This window comes from Nipponia nippon, unplaced genomic scaffold, assembly GCF_047370975.1.
Source record: "Nipponia nippon isolate SJK-2023a ecotype South Korea unplaced genomic scaffold, ASM4737097v1 scaffold_24, whole genome shotgun sequence".
Lineage (NCBI taxonomy): Eukaryota > Metazoa > Chordata > Aves > Pelecaniformes > Threskiornithidae > Nipponia > Nipponia nippon.
In genome coordinates this window covers 3714010-3734878 of record NW_028262341.1, presented here as the reverse complement: position 1 = coordinate 3734878, position 20869 = coordinate 3714010, and the positions used below count along the sequence as shown (strand labels likewise).

Here is a 20869-nt window from a genome sequence, read left to right as displayed (position 1 = left end):
AACCCTGAGCCTAAGTTTACAGCTATTTCCTAAATTGCTACAGCCAACTTCTTAAACCAGGAACTTGGAAAGCAAATTATGATTATATTTGAGCATAACCAAAATCCTAATCCTGTAATTTCAATTTGCCCGCAGCTGAGGTACCTGAACTCCAACTAAAAGAGCACCAGACTTCAGCACCATTACCTCGATACACACCAAGAATGAAAAACTCTTTGAGGGTTTTAGATCAGCAGTACCTGGTATTAGTGTCTCTGCATCTCAAAATTAGCAAATGCTGGTGTGCCAGGCATTGGTTTAGGCAAGCAGCATTTATGGACGTGTTTGTGTTGCAGTCCTGACAAATTTAAAACAACCTCTAAAACTCAGCACAGAATTTTGCACCTGTATGTGTTTGAATCAAAAAATGTGCAAGTACAATCCCTTGCAAATACAAAATGTTGAATTCAGGAACAAATGTGTCTACGATTGAGCTCCAGATTTTATTATTTTGCATTCGAAAACAGTGAAGTCACAATTAATTACAGAAATAAGTCTGCAAGTGCAGTTCCTGATGATGGATTATGTCTAAATACTGCCTGTTTCTGCAGGTGTGTATGCCAGCTTGTGGGAAGAGAGAGACAGGGGGAGAGAAAAATTAATTTTTAGGTTCTCACTGTTACCAAAGCACACATGGGAGCCCTGAAATCTGTTCTGTATTGTCTTTCTCTGCTTCTTTTGATACTTTGCAGAAACCATTAGATGGGGAGCAAGTTTGCAAATGATACCAAGCTGGGTGGAGTGGTTGACACGCCTGAGGGAAGTGATGCCATCCAGAGAGACCTGGACAAGCTCAAAAAGCGGATCCATGTGAATGTCATGCACTTCAACAAGGCCAAGTTCAGGGTCCTGCACCTGGGTCAGGGCAATGCCCAGTATCAATACAGGCTGGGGGATGAAGGGATTGAGAGTAGCCCTGTGGAGAAGCCATTTAAGCTTTGTACCCTGAGCATTTTCAGTCGAATGGGTAAACTGCAGAACTAGAGATGTGATACCACATCTTCTTCCCTTCTCTTATTCACAAAGGCATCAGTGAGGATGGGGTGTAAACTTAAACTGTCCCTCTTCCAGCACTTCTCTAGTTGTGCCACAACCTGAGCATCCAAGCACCGTATGCATTGCATTTATCAGCTTAAAAAAATTTGATCTTGCATTTTCACGAGTCTTAAGAACTGCTAGGGGAGAAGTGGACAACTACACAACACTGTATAACAAATCTCATTAAAATGTAGGATGTGTATTGAAGTTCCTAATTCTATTACAGCATGGACAATGAGTGCATTTGTGTTAATCAGCTTCCACCTTTGAGGTTAAACAAATCAGTGAATGGAAATCTGGATGGCAGCAGAAAGATGTACTACAGATGACGATGCAGGCAGATAAATGCCAGGCCAATGTTTCATAAGAAAAAACACAAACCCCAACCTTTCCCCCTGCTTCTCATGGCTTCCTACTGGTTTGGAGTCAACACATATGTTTGAACAGTTTCTGCCTTTCCCTAACCCTTTCATTCAACAGCTTGGTTTGGAGGCTCATGTGATACATTTATCTCTGTGTCTGACACTTGCAAAATATGCCTTATGTGGAGAGTAGCTAAATAAGCCCCGGTGCATTTGTCCTGCCTCTTTCTGTATTAATATACCTCAGTGCCCCCACACCTGTCGTTTACAATGATTACCAGATTGAATAACATACTGTATTTTCTCCACCAGCGCCACCACGGGATTTTCCCTGTTGATTTGATTAACCTATCATACTGCTATTAAATTAAAACAAAAACCCCTTTTAGATAATAACGCAACCTGAATTTCAGGCCTTTAGTCATTGTGCCATCCATCTGTTGTTTGTAAGAACCACTTTCCCTGAAGGGAGATGGTGTGTTGAGGCTGAATCTACCACCTGCCACTTTGCTCAGAAAAAAACCCCTTTCACTCCATGCTATGAATCAATACTATTGGGACACAGAAAGCTTTATAGAAAAACTAAGGATTATGTGATTAACTGGTTTGGCTTTCTGAGGATTAATCCTCATAGGTAAGGGGTAGGATATCAGGATGAGTGGAGCAGAGGGGCAGGAATATTAGTAATTTTTTGTTTCTGGTTGCCTCCAACAGTGTGACCATCCTACAGTTCTGACCATGAGGTTACGTCTTCATGACTATACCTACCACACTTGCTAGCTCTGTCAGTGCTGCTGGGAGGATGACCCAGCTGTCAAGTTCTACACTGGTCCACCTACAAAAATGTAACCCAACTACACATTGAAGAGATTTAGTAAATCCTTCACATACAATGTGATGGTTTGGCATGGTTAGACATCACAGAGGGTTAGCAGTTACCTGGAATGGGGGGGGTCTTAAGAGGAGAACTTGTTAGTATTTCATGGGATTTCTGTAACATTTTAGTCATGAATCCTCCAAGGCTGAGTGCTCTGTAAGTCTTTGTAGGAGCTGGACTCATGGATAGGAACAGCTTTGAATTAGGGACTTTATCACTGGAATGAAACTGAATTTTGCATGTGTGATGACTTGACAAATCTTTAACCATTCTTCATCAGAGTGACATCAGAACTCGTTCTGCCATGCCTTTGTCAACCCATTGCATTAAAACCTTAATCATTTAGGTGGCTCAATATATTAAACAGAGAGATACTAAACATTGTTAAAATTGTTACATTTACTGAAATGGTATAATTCAATGAGTCATATTTGAAATATCGTTGTCTATATGCCATTCTGGTCCACTCAGAATCACTGGATGAATTTGTATCTTGGAAATATCTCAGTAAAAAATTGAATTAAATACTACTTACCAGTTTATCTCTGAGATAATCCTTGAAGAGTCTTCATTAATATGAAGTGGGATGCAGACAAGCCCTCATTTCTTGGCAAAACATCTTACCTTCTTTACCAGTCCACCTTACCTTCCTCACCAAGACTACAAAAAGGAAGAAATTCACCCAAAGGAAGATTTTCTTTCCTCTCCCTGCTGGCCTTAATTTGAGAAAATATATTGTGTTAGTTAGATTACCTGAGTACTTTTATATGTGAAAACCTGTTTTATTAATTCATTTATTGTAAGGCCTAGATTAATAACAATCAGTTTTAGCCTCCTAAATCAGCTAAGTTAATAATCTCCATTTTAGTGGAAAACAACTCTTAGGTGAGCAACGTGGCTCTCTAGAAGTGCTTATCACCTTCTGTGAAAAAAGTTCAGGGCTCCTGACACTGGCCCTTGTGAAGTGCTTAAAATTATATGGGCTGAGTCTAGGCTGGAAGCTGAAAGGGACTTAAGGTGCTAATGGGGTCTGACCTCTTGAGCAGGCTACGTAGTTTTTCCCCAGATGTTGCATTCAGAAGATGCAGAAAACCTAGATATTTCCACACTGACAAAGACTTAGCATCAAGAAATCAGATGAAAAAGTAAAGATAATATCTTAAATACTGTGTTCTTCATTTCATCCAAATATCCAGGTTGGCTTTGTTGGGACAGGGTACTGCCTTTCCCCTTCTAGCTCTGCTTTGATATGCCTAACAAGAAAGCAGCTTTTCCCAGAAGAAATGACAGGGCTTGTCTTACCAGGGCAAAACTGTCCCATCAGAGCCAATTTTTCATCTCAGTTAAGAGACTGTATGTACCATGGTGGTACCAACCCATGCAAAATCATTTTCAGGAGTCTACTGCCTGCTTATAGGGCAATTCAGGGCTGGACTCACAAAAAATTTGCATTTGCTCACTTGGCCAAAGAAATCCTTTTCACCCACTTTCAACACTGTAAATACATGAATTGCAGAGACGTGCTATGAATTAAGAGTTTGCTGATGTCGCTTCTGCCCATAGGGAAACAGGCAAGGTCCCTTTTTCCTGAGTCATATAAACAAATATTAAATCGGCAATCTTTCAGCTGCTGAGAAATTAACACTTCAAAGTTTCTTAAAAGCTTTTTCATAAAAATAATCTCAAAATAAAGGATTGTAATGAGTTATTACTGCACGTGGTCCAGTATTCCGGGGGAAGCAATGTTGTACTGTGTAAGTAGTCAAACTGAGCAGAATAATCCATCACACTCGAGTATATTTGATGCAGACAACAATGAGATTTTATTACCTCAATTTAAATTAGCAGTTACAATGCAGCTACTAGAAAACCACATTAAAAGAAATACAAGTAAACAAACCTCTGACAGAATAAAATGTTAAACTGATGTTAAAAAGTGAAGTTAATGTCCAAATGAAGAGTGTGGGAAAGTGTTCCTGTTTATATGTGACTCATATATATTTATTTTAGTACAGTTCAGTATAACTCTGAAGTTAGAAGCCCTCAGTTGAGCTGTTCAGCATATGTTCAGTTTTCATCCAATTTTACCTGGCAACCCCAGCTGCATGTAGTTGAATATAAGACGACGCAAAACCATAGTCTATGATGCCATCTCCTTTTGGCCAGTGCCCTCATTCAAGCTTGTTTGTTATGTGTGTCCCAGGGAAACTTCACTAACTTGCATCTATGCATGCAAGTCAAATGATTGAATGCTGTTTACTAGGAAGTAAATGGACTGATACAATTAAAGAAATGACAAAGAATCACAAAATATACTTTTTCTAACTGAATTTTATGTTTATTTTATGTATGTAGTAGGATTGGAAAGGGACTCTAGAAATTACAGTAAAAATAATTCATAACTGTAATTGTAATAATATGTTGTGGCATACACTATTAAATCTTTCCTAGGAGCCAGAGAGAGATGACCATACTTTTCTGGAGAACATAAAATGTGTGTCTGTGTGAACCTGGATTATTAGTAAGGTTCTACTATAGAGAAATCTGTCTTAAGCATGACTTGTAAAGGGAAAGAAATATATTTGATCTCTTTTTTTTAATTTTTTTTTTTCCTTCATGGCATATAGGAAGTGTCTACAGGAAGAGATTTAAAAGAAAGTGTTTCATTTGGGAATTTATTGGGGCTATAAATTAACAATCCATGTCTTACCGATCCTTGTGGTAGAAGACTTTTCTGCTGCCTAGAAAATTCATAGCACTGTTACCTCAAGAGCATAAGTGGAGCTTTATTAATTGACAGAAAGAGTTATCTTTTCTACTCCATTTAAACTTTTTTTGTGTGTGTGTGTTAATAGTTATTTCATGTGAGTGCCTTAGAAACACTCAGGTGTAAAGATGGTCTTTCCTAAGATTAATCGCTGTCTGCCCTTTGAATTACGTGTTGGCGTAATCACAGACTGCACATTTGAAACCTCCAGTGAGCCCTCCAGGAGAAACCAGAGAAGTGACACCTGGAGTTTCTCACATTTTTGTTTAAGTTGAGGATGAAAAAGGGGAACAAGGAGGGAAAACAAGCAGCACTTCTTAGCAAATGACCTTAAGGGTCTTCTGTATATACAATTTAGGAGGAAGTAATGAATAAGTCCAAGGACTCTTTTAAGTACCCTCTTCAGGACCAAAATAATGAGATGTTTTGGAGTGGTTACTTCAGACAGGAAGTAGTTTGAAGAACACATGGTGCTTGAACAGGTTTTACTGTAAAACAAGGTATGTTTTATCACCACTGAATGTCACTCCAAAGAATAAAGAGAACAGCATGTAGAATAAGGTAAAATGGTGTTTCTTGCTGTTATCCTGAATATTCAGGTAGTGAAACAGTCACAACCTGGAGAATTATTCAGTGTGTTTTCAAAGGCAGCTTTCAAAAACGATTTTTCCGTTAAAACTGTCAGTTTTGTAATACAGTCATGATTTCAAAGCACAGCAATGCAATATTTTGGCTCAAATCAAAGACAGATTACATATTTTATGTTTACATATTCTCAAGCCTTAACACTAAAGCTGATTGCAGGGTTTTTTTTAGAACTTCAATGTAATAAGAAAGGAAACCACAGTAATGATGCTGAAAAGAAAGCAGCAAGTGAGATGCCTTGGGAGGAGTAGTTTTCTTTAGGTCTCCAGGCAAAGACTGGAATTCTTTCCAACTGTCAGCTTTCATTTCAGCTGTAAATTTCCAGTCTGGATGTAGAAAACATACAATGATATTCTTTGATTTATATTATGAGGAAAGACAGCCATCACATTCCTTACAGTTAGTATGGATTAATCCACGAGTCCTCCTGGCAAATAAAAGGCAACAATTTTTCCTTACACTCCACCCATATATAGACAAATTAATCACCATTTATATAAAACTTCTCTGTCTAGTCCACCACAATAGTCTAATACAATGAATTTTTAAGAGTGGGAATTACCCTGTTGGAATCACCATAACCTCCTTCTCAGATGGGAACGTCTAATCTTTCTACCCTGCCCTTTGATTTGTAACTATACTGTAGAGACATGATTTTTTTAAATAAAACTTTTTATATATATATATATATATTTTTTTTCCCCTGGCATTGAGAAAATATCCTACCAAAATCACGGACACCATTTATTTAAAAGGAAGCTTAACCCCCTGAAGAATAAACAGCAAGTTGTGTGATGAAATTGCCATACGTATCTAAAATGCAGGTGATAGCTAGCCTCTCCATTCAAGAGGTGAAACACCTACTTTTCAGAAGCAGCTGCTATCCTGCCAGTAGCAAATTTCTAGTTCATTCTCCAAGCAATCATTTTTAGATAACGTAATGACCTACCTCCAAGGTCCAGCCTTTGGAATATGGGTAGCAAGGAGGCCAATCTGACATAGTATTTTGGTATTAATGTAGTAGATTACCTAAGCCATTTCCTTGGTCAAATGAGAAACTTCTATAAAGACGATTTAAAGCTCAAACAGGGAGACAGCCAGGCAGACCAATACTATTTTTAAATTCTCTGGGAGAATGCAATATCTACAAACTTGCAGCCTGATCTGGGGGTCTTTTGAAACTGTATGAGAATACATTGGCTCACACCAGTAGGTTCGGATGAGACCTTCATTAGGGAATACGTTTCAAATCTTCTCAGACTCAGTAATGTACCATGGGGAAGTCCATGAATGATTCTTACGCTCAAGCACTTTTCAGTAGGTGGGAGACCGGCACTGGTGCTAATTCAAAGGGTTGCAACACTGCGCATCGGCTCTCTCAGAGCAGGGAAGTACAAACATTACAAGCCTGTGACAGCTCTAAGCAATCACACTCCTAAATTCCAGATCTTGAGTGCCAGTGAGTCAAAGTCCTTGTGTTAAAATAACAGGTTGCCCTCATGCCTGTGGCTTAATAACCAGGATTGTTCTTTTACAGCAGTGGAAAAAAAGGACATTCTAGATAAAGAGTGTGAACAGGACTCTGCCCTAATTACAGAACATTTGAGTAGACTGTGAAATAAGCCCTCCCTCCACCAAAGGTTTGCTAGGAAATGAACAGTGAATACGCTTACACTGAAGCAGATCTTTGTATTACCCAGGCTGAAGATTTTTCTCATTTACTTTTTAAACCTCAAACATGTTCTTCCCTCTCAGAGACATTTGCTCTTTCATTAGCATATACAAAGTATCCTGTGATATTTAAAACAAACTTTCATTTGAAGCTTTTACATAGCATTATTGCTACTTTACCAAATCATTTTTTAAATTAAATTATGTTTCATCATTGGCACCAGTCTGCAATGCTTCTTATCTAGTTGTTATAGTGGCGAGAGAGGGAACTGATTATTTTAAAAAAAAAGCTGTAAAAAGAAAAGTTAAGTCTTATACAGCCCAATGAATTATGTGGCCTGATTGAAAACCATGTGACCTTGTAATATAGCTTAATTTGGTTTGAAAAAAGGAAGATTCAAGTATCTGCAGAGAAGAATCCTCTCTCCAGCTTGCACAAACAAGTAGACTTACAGCATGTGGAAAGTTACAATCATATTAACCTGCAAGTGTACTTACCTTTGATCTGAGTGGTGGGAGAGAGCTTATATAGGGACTTACTCATCAGTAAGGTACAGTGAATTTCTAAGGAGAAATTCAAGCAGGAGCCTTACAGACTCAAGGTGCTTGTGGGAATGCTCCTTTTTAAATCAGACTGTGACAGCAAACTTTATAGATCTACTCAGAGAGAAACTTGCTGCTCCACCAGAAGAATTTAAAAAGAACAAGCAAAATTCAGCTTTTATTAATGATAGAAAGGTCTCAAAGATCATTATATATTGAGTTGGATGTAATTTAAATACTTCCCTGGCCAGAAGCAGTGAGATGGAAATAAATGTTTCTAACCAGTAGTTTGAAGTTTTACTATAGAAAGGTTTTGAAAAGCAGCCACAAAGAGGGAAATAGAGGGATTTTTAAGGGATGGGTATTGTGAGAAGAAAAAGAACCACAGTTCAGGGGTGTGTATGCAATATTGAACTGAAATGACTCCACAGCTCAGGTATAAAGTTAAGTGGGGCTGCTTGAAGAACATGCTTGATTTGGTAAAGAGCATGAGACACCCCTTATCCATGCTTTCAGAGGAGATAAATTAAATTCCTCAAAGACTGTGTAGCTATAGCAAAGCAATCACACATGTATGTCATTTACTTTGAAAAAATATCACAAGTGTTGATGACTGCTTGACATTCATTGGTCTGTTTAACTAATCAATGAAGGAGCAACTGATTAAAAAGCTAATGTCACCTGTGGTGGGAATATAAAATCTTTTGCTTCCTCATTTGTTTGCAATAGGGGATTTCTCTGGAGATGAGCTTTAGTGAGCTGTTACTCTATGTTTGTCTGTGTCTGAGAATTGCCAGAAGTTTGATTCTGATTTTTTGAGGGAATGTCTCCCTTTTTGGGGGCTGGGAAAAGTGAAAACAGCTTCAGAGCAGAATGACCTGTCTGCATCAGAACTGAGTAAGCAGTTATTGTTCAGAAGAAATCCTGTGGCTATCAAAACACCAAAATTTGTACAATCTTGGGGGATTTATGTGAATGATGGGCAATCTGCAGTTCTGCTGCTATGGGCTTGATATGTTTCTGTCACTGAACTGCAACTATATATTGCAAATGTTATTGCAATTGTTATTATTATAAACAGAGAAAATATGTCTTGCAGAAAATAATGAGCTAGTGTCATAAGGTGGCCAGCATGTAAAAAAAACAGTTAGGAAAATCTAAACTGGTGTTTACTGAAGACTGTAGGACTGGACATGTACTTCATTTAAAATATATTATGGAATGAAGTGACAAAGTGGAATATCATCATGCACTTAGACAGCGCAGGGACACTTGGTATGTGCTGTGTAACCCAGATGCCATTATTACAAATGCAGAAGAGGCTGCTTACTTACAAGAGTTGGGCTGAGTAGACCTGTCCTGTGCCAGCTTCTGGTTTTGTGCTTCTTCTCTCTGGGAAGAAGCATATAGACACTTCATATAGACAGTGCTTCTGGACAGACACTGCTAATACCACTTTCTGTTATTCATACGAAGATAATTAATCTAATAGTTAATACTGAATTGTTACTATTATTCAGTGGAGTTTAGCTTCCATAAGCTTCTCTACTTAAAAAGAGTAACCTAAAAACACTAAGGTGTTGTCAGTCTTCACATTTATATTGTCTGTACATCTATTATATAGAGTAGACATACCCAAGCTAGCTTTGAATGGGTTTTCCTTGTAAATTAGCCTATAGAGAGCTCTGCATTACCTGATGCTACCGTCAGCATGTCTCATAGCGTGTTGCTGTGTGACAAAGCCACTTTGTCTTTTTTGTCCACAAACAAAAGATGTATGAACACTTTCCAGCTAACCCAGTATGAGCAGAGCTCAGGCTTTGGCTAATCACTCTGTGTTGTGCCACACAGCTCTTAATCTTTACTCTCTTTTTTTCAAGCAAGCTCAGTGTGTTTCTTCATTATGCAGCTTCCAGTTGCAAGCGCATATTGCAAGTGTTTTTTATTACCTTATAGCTGACAGGTGCCAGGCTATACTAATCCCAAATATTATCATTACTAAAAGCAGGGAAAAAAAATTCTCCATGGATGTAATATTCTATCACCTTTCTTGAGCACCTCAAGCTTTCTTGAGCAATTAGTTCAGAGGGGTTTTTAACTACATTTCCATATGATTCCTTCTTATATGATTTAAATGATTTTTTTTTCTTGTATTTGTAGAGATTGGTGGAAATGTGCAGGTATGAGAGAGCACGTTGTACTCCTAGAAGGCACTCCAGGAAGTTAATGAGGGCAACCACCTCCAATTTTCTGGTCACCTCCAGCAGATTTACATGTGAGTGTAATGAGAAGGAATGACAACTTGGTCATGGGGCCACTTGTGCAGAGACGGTTTTAGAAGTAGGTAAAATTTAGATTTTGCTTAGTATAGGGAGATGAGGAGAAAATAGCTCATTAGAGATGGAAATCTAAAAATAGTCAGACCAGACAGAAAAAAAAATTAATTGAGCTTTCAGAACCCCAGGAAATGAAGTTGGGCATTTGGGTCATGCCTAAGACTGGATGGGTAGAATAAGTGGGGTTTTGTAACAGTTTGTCAGGGCGAATATGGCTTCAGGGACCAAGAAGACAACCTGATGGAAAGGTCGTCTATTTGGGAGCTGAGCTTTTGTTCCTTTTATGTCCACTTAGCATATGGAAGTGTTCAGAAATCTGGCCTTGAGTCATGGTCTAATATTTCCAGAGATCTGGAGCTTGATTGTAGTAACTCAGATTTTAGGTAAGCTTGAGATCTTTATGAATGAAAGAAAGGCTGAGAGTGCTTTAAGTTGCATGCTCACACAGCCTTGTTCTCAACAAATATTTATAGCTCTATTAGTAGCACTATACCCACAACATTGCTGAATAATTGGTGGAACATTTTTTGGCCAGAATATATTTTATAAAGATTCTCTTTAAGCCCATCAAACTATTATTATGACTACAGAGATGTTTTAAATGTTTCCTTGCTTTTAATTGGTCTCATTTTTCAGAATAGTTTTAATTAACCTCATTTCTCAAAGCAAAGCAAGCTTTGCTGATTCATTCAGACCTGTGATACAGTATAAGTCTAGTAAGCTGAGGGAAAAAAAGTAAAATCTGCAAACTAAAATGCATGCTCCTTTTTTTTTTAAAAATTTTATTTCTTGCACTTATTTATTGATGATTGATTTTAACTCAGAAAACTTTCTATTGAGCCATAGATAGAGAAACAGGCTCAGAACCAGTCTTTTAAAAAACTCTTTGCAGTTCTGACTTTGTAGAGTCGTGCATTCACATACTGGCTACAGCTTGTGGTCCCAGTCAAGCTAGAACTATTCTGTAATTCTGGCTCACCTAGCACAGCTTTTGGTCCCCACCTTTGCATCCCCACTGTGTCCAGGCTGTAAACCTGCTCTTCAGTCTGTCTCAGCTTTGGACTGCAGTGATTCCTGATGGGTATGAATTTTGGTGTTGCTCAAGTGGGCTCTGGTTCCTTTTACCACTTGTACAGCCTTGGCTGCTCATCATCATCCATCCCTGTGTCCTGATGGTGTTGCTGGATTATGGTCTCTTGGTGTGATTTGAAAAGGCTCTTAAAAAGGCTGGCATCTAGAAAAGTATGGTAGATGTTTGGTTTACAAACATTTTTATTTATAGCTTATACATGTTCCATTTTTGTTTCTCTGCTTTATTATTTTGAATATTGGTCAAAAAAAGGCTTCTTAAGAGACCTAGTGCAGGTACTTAACCCTTATCTAAAACTTGGCAACAGCTGCAGCACTTTCTAGTCTTTGAAACAGAATGAATGTTAACTGATTTTGACTCCTTTGTGTATGTACAACTGCACGTATTTATGTTGTAAATATCTATGCAAGGTACATAAGTGATGATGGTTAGTCCTGAGGATTAGAATAGTCCTTGACTTTTTCTTCATGCCAGGCACTTAAGTAGACTAACATTAATAGCCTTACATAAATAGGTAAAGCGGGAACTGTTTGCTTGATTTAAGAATAGGATGGGGAAAAGTGGTTAATTATTTGTATAGCAAAGTTTTAAATAAATAAATTTTAAAAAATGTGTTAAAAAAATTAACAGCAGAAGCTAAACCACCACATACAAGTCTTTTTGTTTCCAAGAACAAGATCTGGTAGCCCTGTTTCATTTTCAGTAAAAGCTGCTTTGGTGGACAATTGGTGTATTGACAACAGAGGGAAGTTTCTGGTTTGGTTGGGAGGCTAGGTCTGCTTGAAAATATATTCTGATGGAAAACTGCTGATGAGTATTTTTTGGACAAGTTAACATGAATTAGCCATTGTGATATCAGAATCTTTAATAAACAATAATGTGATTTTTTTTAACATGCTTTTTAGTAAAAGCAGTTGTCCTGGTCATAGCAAGTGTTCACTCTGATCTGTGTATTGCCTCTTCATGGCAATAACTCTCTGCTGTCTTGAGGTATCATCTGCTGCGTGCCTGAGTGCTTTTTGTGAAAGTGTGTCCCCGATGATCTGAAAATCTTTCCTTCTTTTCTCTCTCCTGTCCTCCCTCTCTGATGTGTGTGTATGTATGTACACACACTTATAGATGTCTACAATACATGTACAAAATCCAAATAAAAATACACTAACGGAATTCTTGGCTCCTGAGACACCTGGGATTTAAATGGAGCTTAAGCATAAAGCAGTCTTGCAAAACTGTAATGGAAATTTACCATCCAAGGCACAATTATTGCTCCTCACCCTTGCCACAGTGACAATGATGAGGATACACAACCTAGAAGAGGAAATGGTGAGAAAGCATGAGCCAACTGACATATTCTTTTAATGAAATAAATGCATACTAAAACAGATTGAAATGCTTATGGAATAATTGATATAACTGATATAAATAAGGTTGATGAAGCTTTTGGCTTCTGGAAAAACAAAGACGGTCCAAGTCTGTGGAAAGCATATGCCTTATATTTAATATGTTGCATGTAGACAATTGATGCTTTCCAAATACAGACTGCCAAGTGCACAAAGAGTAAAGTTTAGTCAAAGTTCATCCTAAGGTCATACACTCAGTGCAACCATCAATCTGGACAACCTCTCAGTAACCTCCACATACTTCCAGACAAGATCTGGGATCCTTTGTGTCCTGATTAGAGCATGCAACAGTTAATTTGTTTTAAATAGGAAATTAAACAGTCATGTAAAGTGTTATATGAGGGTCATAGAATGGTTCTTGAGGTGCATTGATGAGGGCTGTTTGGGATCCCTACTCTGCATCTTGCTACAGCAAAGAGAAGGAGGATCAGAATGATTGGAGAAAATAATTCAGACTCTTCGTGGTGAGCAATCATGACACAAAAATTCTTGAGTGAGTGCTAAAATGTCAGATCCTTAATTTTTAGAGACACCGTCTCTCTGTCTCAGTCAGGAGGCCACATAGAACTTGCGTGTGTCTTGCACTGCAGAAAGCATGCTGCCTGCTGGAGGCTGGCAGCAGCAGTGCAAGATTAGGATTCTGGCAGAAAATAATAGTTTAAATAGCTTTTGTTTAACCCAGAAACAAAGAAAGAAGAGTTGTTAAAAAGCAGCAGTGCAAGATTAGGATTCTGGCAGAAAATAATAGTTTAAATAGCTTTTGTTTAAGCCAGAAACAAAGAAAGAAGAGTTGTTAAAAAGCAGCAGAATGTGTCCTTAGCACTAGTACTGGAAACAGGGTGATAGCCCCAGTGACAAAGGGACATCGCATGGGGTTTCAGTGATTTTTTTTGAAGCTATGGGTTCCAAAAACATTGGTGTTCAGACTTTGGAGAACAGTCAGTATTGGCTGAGTGGGGAGAGTGAGAAGGACAGGAGAGTCAGGAGGTCAGTGGAGAACACGGGCAGCCTGATGGCATGAGTGACATGGGACTTGAACCCAGGAGAGGCAGAAGAGAGGACTTTCATCGTGTATTCTAAAATAAAGACAACTATTACTGAAGAGGACAGCCTCTCATGAGTAGTGTTAACATTTTTCTGCTTCTGTTCATGAGCCCAGATTCTTCTGTCACCATCAAGACTAATAATATTTCAATAATAATTTTCCAGCTCTTTCTTTTCTTGGTCAGTGAAGTTATTGAGGTGATTCCAGACAAGTGCTTCCTGAGGAGGTGTCCTACTGATACATCTCTTATATAAAAAACAAACAAGAAAAGAGATTTAATGGGTTAAATCCAACTTTATAAGGAAAAGAATAGATTCAAATCCAGGCTGCTTCATTTCAGCAAGATGAGATTTACAACTGTTGAAATATTAACCTTGAAAATCATTATTTATGAATGATAATGGAAACACCGACAAGACCCCTTGGTGTACTCACTAGTGTTACAAAATCCTGATATGTGCAAACCTGATGAGATAAAAGAAAACTAATAAAGGGAAAATAAAGCACTATTGTGGAAGAAAAGCAGTTTTAATCTGTTTTAGTATCAAATAACACCAAAGGCCTGATTCCCATACTTTGAAAAAGGACGGTGGACTAGAAGCAGAGGTAAGATGAAAAAAAAATAAGTCAAATGCTGACAATAGGTGACAAGCAAGCCTCTGAAGATAGGGTGATGTGATTCAGGGAAGCACCCAAAAGTTTGCAAGTTTATTCTTTAAATCTCTGTCACCTAGGTGTTGGGTTTTCTTGGGAGATTTTGCTGCAGTTAGATTCCTGTGAAAATAAGTTCTTCTCTTTTCAGTCCTCTCCTTCTTGTAGGTAATGGAAACATGAAACAGAGCAGCAGAAGTAGAAACAAAACCATTTTAGTGGTTTTAAAAAAATATAGTTTGCCTTTTTAACCCGAGAAATTACCATTTGTTTAATTGTCCTGAAATCAGTTCTTGCAGCTTTATGAAAGTAAGGTGAGTTTTTTTACTACTCATTCATATGGTGTTTTGGTGTTATCTATACAGCCAGTTCTAACATTTTTTGAGTGAAACATAGCAACTTTTGAAGATTACTAGTAACAGTACATCAAATGTTTCCAGGGATGAACAGCATAGCGTGACCTGAAGAGGACATCATTATGACAATAAATGGCAGGTGTGGTCCATCTGGAAAGAAAACCGTGATACTTCTGACTTCTGTGAGCTACAGATATCTAGCAGGTTCCTGTAGGCATGACACTGTATAAGACACGGATGCGACTTTTGATGTGATTTCAATTGCAGTGTAATTAAGGAAAATTTCCACAGAAGTCTGCATGTTAAGTAGCCACTGTGCGGGAGCCCAGACTGGAAGGGATCTCACATGGCTTCCTCCTATTCATACCATTGCCCTATAATTTACAATATGCCAGTTAGTGATGGGGCATACGAAAAGTTCATAATCATGTTATGCATTAATAAACAACAAGTTGGCTTATCATGAAAATAAAAATAATGGTCCAAACTGTTGCAATCTTTTATAGTTCTAGGCTGTAACAACCACATACCCTTTTTTTTCTTTTTTCTTCCTTAATGGGCATTAAACATGGGTAATTTTAAAAATTTAAGGAAATCTCAAATCATAAAGCAATTATGATAATTTAAAAAAAATTCTGACATCTGTGCATGATGGTTCATAGGTCTCATGCTGTTCTTTACACCTGTGCATGGCTATACACAACATCACACATACAGGAATTGTTGGGAATTTTGATCATCCAGCACAGCATTATCCAGAAGGTGACTCGCAGAGAACATGTGTGCTGGGAGGTGCTTGGCTATGATATTTTTTCTGCTTTAAAGATCCTCACATCCACCTGAGGAGTGCTAGCTTCCTCATATGACCAAAGCAACTGGTCACATAATCAGATGAACAAACATCAAGTAGTCAGAAAAAACAAGTTGCAGATCACCCACATACATACTGAAAAATTCTTCTTCAAAACTACTTAGTGAATACTTATGAAAAATTCTCAGATTTATGAAAATCTGGATAATTCTTGGGTTTATGAAAGTCTAGATTGATTCCTAAGTGATTCAAAACCACGAAAGAGAGAACTGCAATTTCTCTAGACAGAAATTGTGATTTGCCTCATGTTCTGTAATTCCTCTTCAGAATCTGTCTGAGCTGGGATCAGGGTCTTGTAGCAGAGAAGAAGGAGGCAGGACCAGGATGGGTAATAAATAGCGTCTCCACTCTGCCCTTACAAGAAGTGAATCAGCGCAGAAGAGGGAAGGTCTGTGGCATGCGTTAGGCAGGCACAATTGGGAAGCAAGGAGAGGATTACGGTCAGACTTGATGATCTTAAGGGTCTTTTCCAACCTAAATGATTCTATGATTCTATGATCAAGACAGGGCCAGAAATTAAACAGGCACAGAAGCTGACCATAGCTGGCCAGCCAAGAGGGTCTTCAGTTGATGTTAGCCTCTTAGCTGAAAAGTACCTCAGCATCTTGCTGCAGCGAGCACAGAGAGTGCATTGGGGTGGTGGAGGAGGTGTGCATTGGAAAAAGGTCTACTGAAAGTCCTGTGCTGGAGGTAAAGCTTGCATCTCTCAAGCAAGAAGCATGAGTACTGTTAAGGAAGACCTGCATGAGCATGGCATGCTCCTTGCCTTGTAGCTGTGACACATCAGAAAATTGCTGAGCAGTTGGCTTGATGCAGAGGTAGCCCAAAACAGTGTGCTCAGTTGCTGGGGCCATGAATTTTATTCTATTGAAAGAACTCAGCTGGCTGGAAAAAACATACACAAAAGGTAACACCACATTCTTTTAAACTATTGATATTAATGTGAACTATGTAACCCAAAGAGTGAGTTCTCATGTTAAATAAATATTACAGTGCTTTATTGCTTACTGTTAACTTGCTCTGCAGTAATACATAAGTAGTTTGAGTCTGTAAGTAGAAATAAAAGCATCTGTAGGGTATTCCCAAGGTTATAATTTCACTGAGGATTTCTCTGATGTCATAAACTGAAAGAGCTGAGTTGAGCTGTTTAGTCATAGGAACCCAAGATGAAAATTATAGCCTTGTAATGCACAGCAGGCAAGACTTTATACATTAACAGCCTTAAGTGGGCCATCTGTGACGATTATACCTTCTCTAAAGACTCAGGGTTCCAGTAAAATGGTTTTCATATGCACAAAATGAGTGGTTTTTTCCCATCTATTTTTGCCATTTTATCTTTGAAGGAGGAGATGTCACTTTTTACTCAACCAACAAGAAAGCATAAGTGTTACCCAGTTTAAATTTGATCATAAAAGAGGAGAAAGAAAGTTTGAATTACTGTAGCTTTTAATCTGGCTTGGATAAAATGTCAAAGTGCTGTCACTCCTGTCACATTATCCTCTGCTAGCATCAGTGTTGTAAGACATATCAGAAAATAATCATACGATTCTGACAAAGATATACCAATGCTGAGCTTACACTGAAGATACCTACAGAAAGGTCATCAAGCAGTCACATACTGTTCATATCATATTTATCTTTTGGATCTTCAACCTAGAATGGCAAATGTGGGCTACAGTAAATCTTGCAGTTGACGAAAAACCATCCTAGCAAAACATTATGAGAGCAAGAGCAGCCTCCTGCCTGGATCAAAGCTTTCTTTTTTTGTTAATTTTAACAGATGTGTGTTGATTTGTATAGGTCATCCTGAAGACTGACATTTTTAACGAATAACTTGAGAAATAAAATGCAAAAAGAAAGGTAGTTTTAGAGAATACAATCAATTATTTTGTTTTCCCTTTCCTTGATGGCAGGATAAGTGATTGTGTACATCTGCATTTACCTCTGTGTAACAGAAAGTTAAACAGAAATAGAACTAGTGAATGAGCATTTCAATTGTGTTACTTAAACAATATGCATAAAAAATCTTGCGAGATGTAATCAGGTAGCATATTGGCATCTACTATGTTTTATATATAAATTTGATATGTAAGTTAATAATTTATTTACTGTATATTCTATGTATTACTTTTGTGGGAGAGACAATGCCTGTACCCCTCCGGGGCAAGAAATGAGAGTTAGAAATTGTCTGTCATGCAGCAGCATGATATGCTAGTATCAAACACCTATGCTACCTTGGATTTTCTGCTCCTGAAAAGGAGAATTAGCAATGACCAGCCATGGTCTCGAGGCACCATTTTGTAACAGAACTTGTAACTTTCCAATTTGATTAAGAGTGGAATACATTAATATCTGCAATTACTTGTTTATTTATATACATACAAACATATTTTAAAAAACATCATATATACAATTAAATCTGTTTATTTTAGATTAGATGTATAAACATATATGCAAGTCTTTGAATTTAGAAGAACTCTGAATTGATCTTACTCATCATCAATTGCCTAAAGTTCTCTTTGTTTATTCCTCTCTTTTTTTTAGGTATACTATGGCATGTTATCTAATAGGTCTCCAAGACAGTGGATATTAAGTAGGGGAACTATATGAGGGAAAAACGTTTTAAAAAAAGGTTAGATAAGCAAATCACATAAGAGAAGTGCTATCACAGATTGCCCAACATTTTCCTGATGCAGTATCTACTTCCAGTTGAAACTTAATTGTATTTTCCACAGCGGAAACAGGATTTTGTTTTTGAACTTTCCTGGTTACAACAATATAGGCAGTTCAGAAAAACTCATTAATTTGTAGAAACTTATAGCCAAGATGGGCAAGGCCAATATTGGCCACAAAAAGCTAACTAATTTGCCAATAATTTCAAACAATGGATGAGTGGTTTCCATCAGTGCTTGCAGTATGTAATTTAGTGAATATTTCAGTCTATCCTTTGGCATCTTAATTTCTCCAGCAGTTCTCCCATGTCAAAGGCAACTGACTACTAGCCCAGTTATTTATATTTCCAGAGTGAATTAACAAAAGCAGCTTTCATGGTTTTCTTCGGTGTTTCATACCACGGATATGCCTGGTTGGAAAAGTAGGTTTATATTGAATTGCCATTGAAAATAACTTTAAGATGATTTATGGAAAAGGATTTCACATAATGACTGCATTTGATAAAGCTGAAAACTGCTTCGTTGGTTTTGTAAGTTTATGATATTCCCAAGGCCTGGGGATGAACTCACTGGCTTCAGCCCCTCTTCTCGTGACATCCAATCCATTACATAAAAAACGTCCTAAAACACATTTTCTGTGTTATTCCTGTCTTTCTCTAAGGAACAGTGTGTTACAGCAAACAAACATGCAGGGCAGTTCAGAGCAGAGTTGTTACGTGTAATCTGTTGCTTTTACATGAAAGATGCCTTTTCTTTTTAGATACCTCTGGTAAAGTCCAAGGCTGGATCCTATGAAGTGCAGAGCACCTGGTGATGCTACCGACTGCAATCATATCTGTTGTCTTCAGTGGCCACTGATGGCACTTGGAAATTTCCATCAAATCTGCAGCAATTTTCAGGATTTGTCCTTGCATAAACATGTTCCTAAACGTCAACAGTTTAGGGGAATGAATAAAAGACAATAAAGTGAACACCTCACAGCTCTGCTGGAAGAATCTCAAAGAAGTGGTTATCAGCCTAGACAAAACCATGAGTCATGACTTTATTCTGAAGCAAGAAATGTTTACTTTAATTGGCAGAAAAAAAATAGCTAAGCCCAGCATCAATTAATGAAGGGAATGAATGCCTGGGAAAGGGCAACATGGGATTGTTTGACAAGTGACAAATGTTGGAGATTAGATGGAGAAATTAACACCTGAAAAAATACCCAGAAGCTGGCATGAGTGACCTGCTCTGTATTTGTCTCTGAGCATTCTTTTATACGAGCCCATAAAAACACAGAAAAGCTTCTTTCGCCGGGTTACCTTGCACCTGCCCTCACAGCCTGTCACTTTCAGCTACTTAATGCACAGAACCAGCCCTTACATAGTCAAAGGAAAGAATAGCGGAAAAGGAAAAGCGATTGTATAAAAGCTTGACACCTCCTTTGGAATCTGTAGAAAATGAAAACAGCTCCCCGTTGTCGACAATGAAAGACTATTGTTCTGGAAGAGCAAGAGCCATTAAGCTAATTACACATTTGCATTGATTTGGTGAAAACTGAATGAAGTTAAATTAATACAAGCCAGATGTAAACCAATTTAAATGTGTTCGCATAGGGGTTTTCACTAGTTTAATTGATTTAAAACCAATTTTGTGCATAAACAAGGCCATATATCCTTTTTCTTCCTCTTTACAGACTGAAAATTAGGCACTCATTTCAACTTGGATTTTGATAACTCTACATTAAAAACATAACTGTATTGCTATGTAAGCATGTGTCTCCTAATAATTAATACACTGTATATCCTTCCAAAAAGAGATCTCAAATTTAAAATGTTCTTTATAACCAAATCCCACATTCAATGAGTTGGATCCAAACCTGTGTCTAAGCCACCTCGGCTGGTAGGATCAGAATCATGTCATTGTGATTACAGGAGGGTGAAATTGTTTCCTTAGTCCACACTTGTATGTTGCAGTATAAGTAGGTACTATCATGCAAGCTCCAATATAACACTCAGGAACATGCTAATACAGAGTCTGGTCGTGGGCAGAATGGGTTACTCCAGCATAGGAAGAAGACAGCATCCCTCTGTGCCTCTTCTCCTGTCCTACTTCCATGTCACTTCATCCTCCTTCCTCAAAAACTCCTTCTGTCAAATGGGCATGGAAGTTATTTACTGCCATGCTCATTTCATGTTGCTTATCAGAAAAAAAAGAAGAGAAAAAACCTTAGGATTCTTATGATATACAGAAATGAAGAATGTTCTTTTAAATTTCATATTACTATAGTGACACAAGTGTAAAATAATAGTACGTTTCTTTTTGATTAAAATTCTGCAATGGCATTGGCCTAAAACATGTCTTTAACATCAGATCTTTGCTTGGGTATGTACTAATATACTGTCCTTCTAGGTCCTTTATTGTCCACATTTTATTAATACTCAAGCCCATTTCTTCAAGTTTCCAAACTGTCAGGGCCATAAGATGTGAGCTGAACAGGTATCCCTTACACTCTCTACTGTGG

The 20869-nt window shown here is 37.9% G+C and overlaps 1 long non-coding RNA gene across 1 annotated transcript; it reads left to right on the top strand.

Annotated features, from left to right (window-relative positions):
- Positions 1–8696: 8696 nt before the first annotated feature.
- LOC148055307 (uncharacterized) lies at positions 8697–15206 on the top strand. Its single transcript, XR_015705592.1, has 3 exons — positions 8697–8839; positions 10103–10217; positions 14905–15206. It is a non-coding gene; the product is annotated as an uncharacterized LOC148055307 (long non-coding RNA).
- The last annotated feature ends 5663 nt before the right edge of the window (positions 15207–20869 follow it).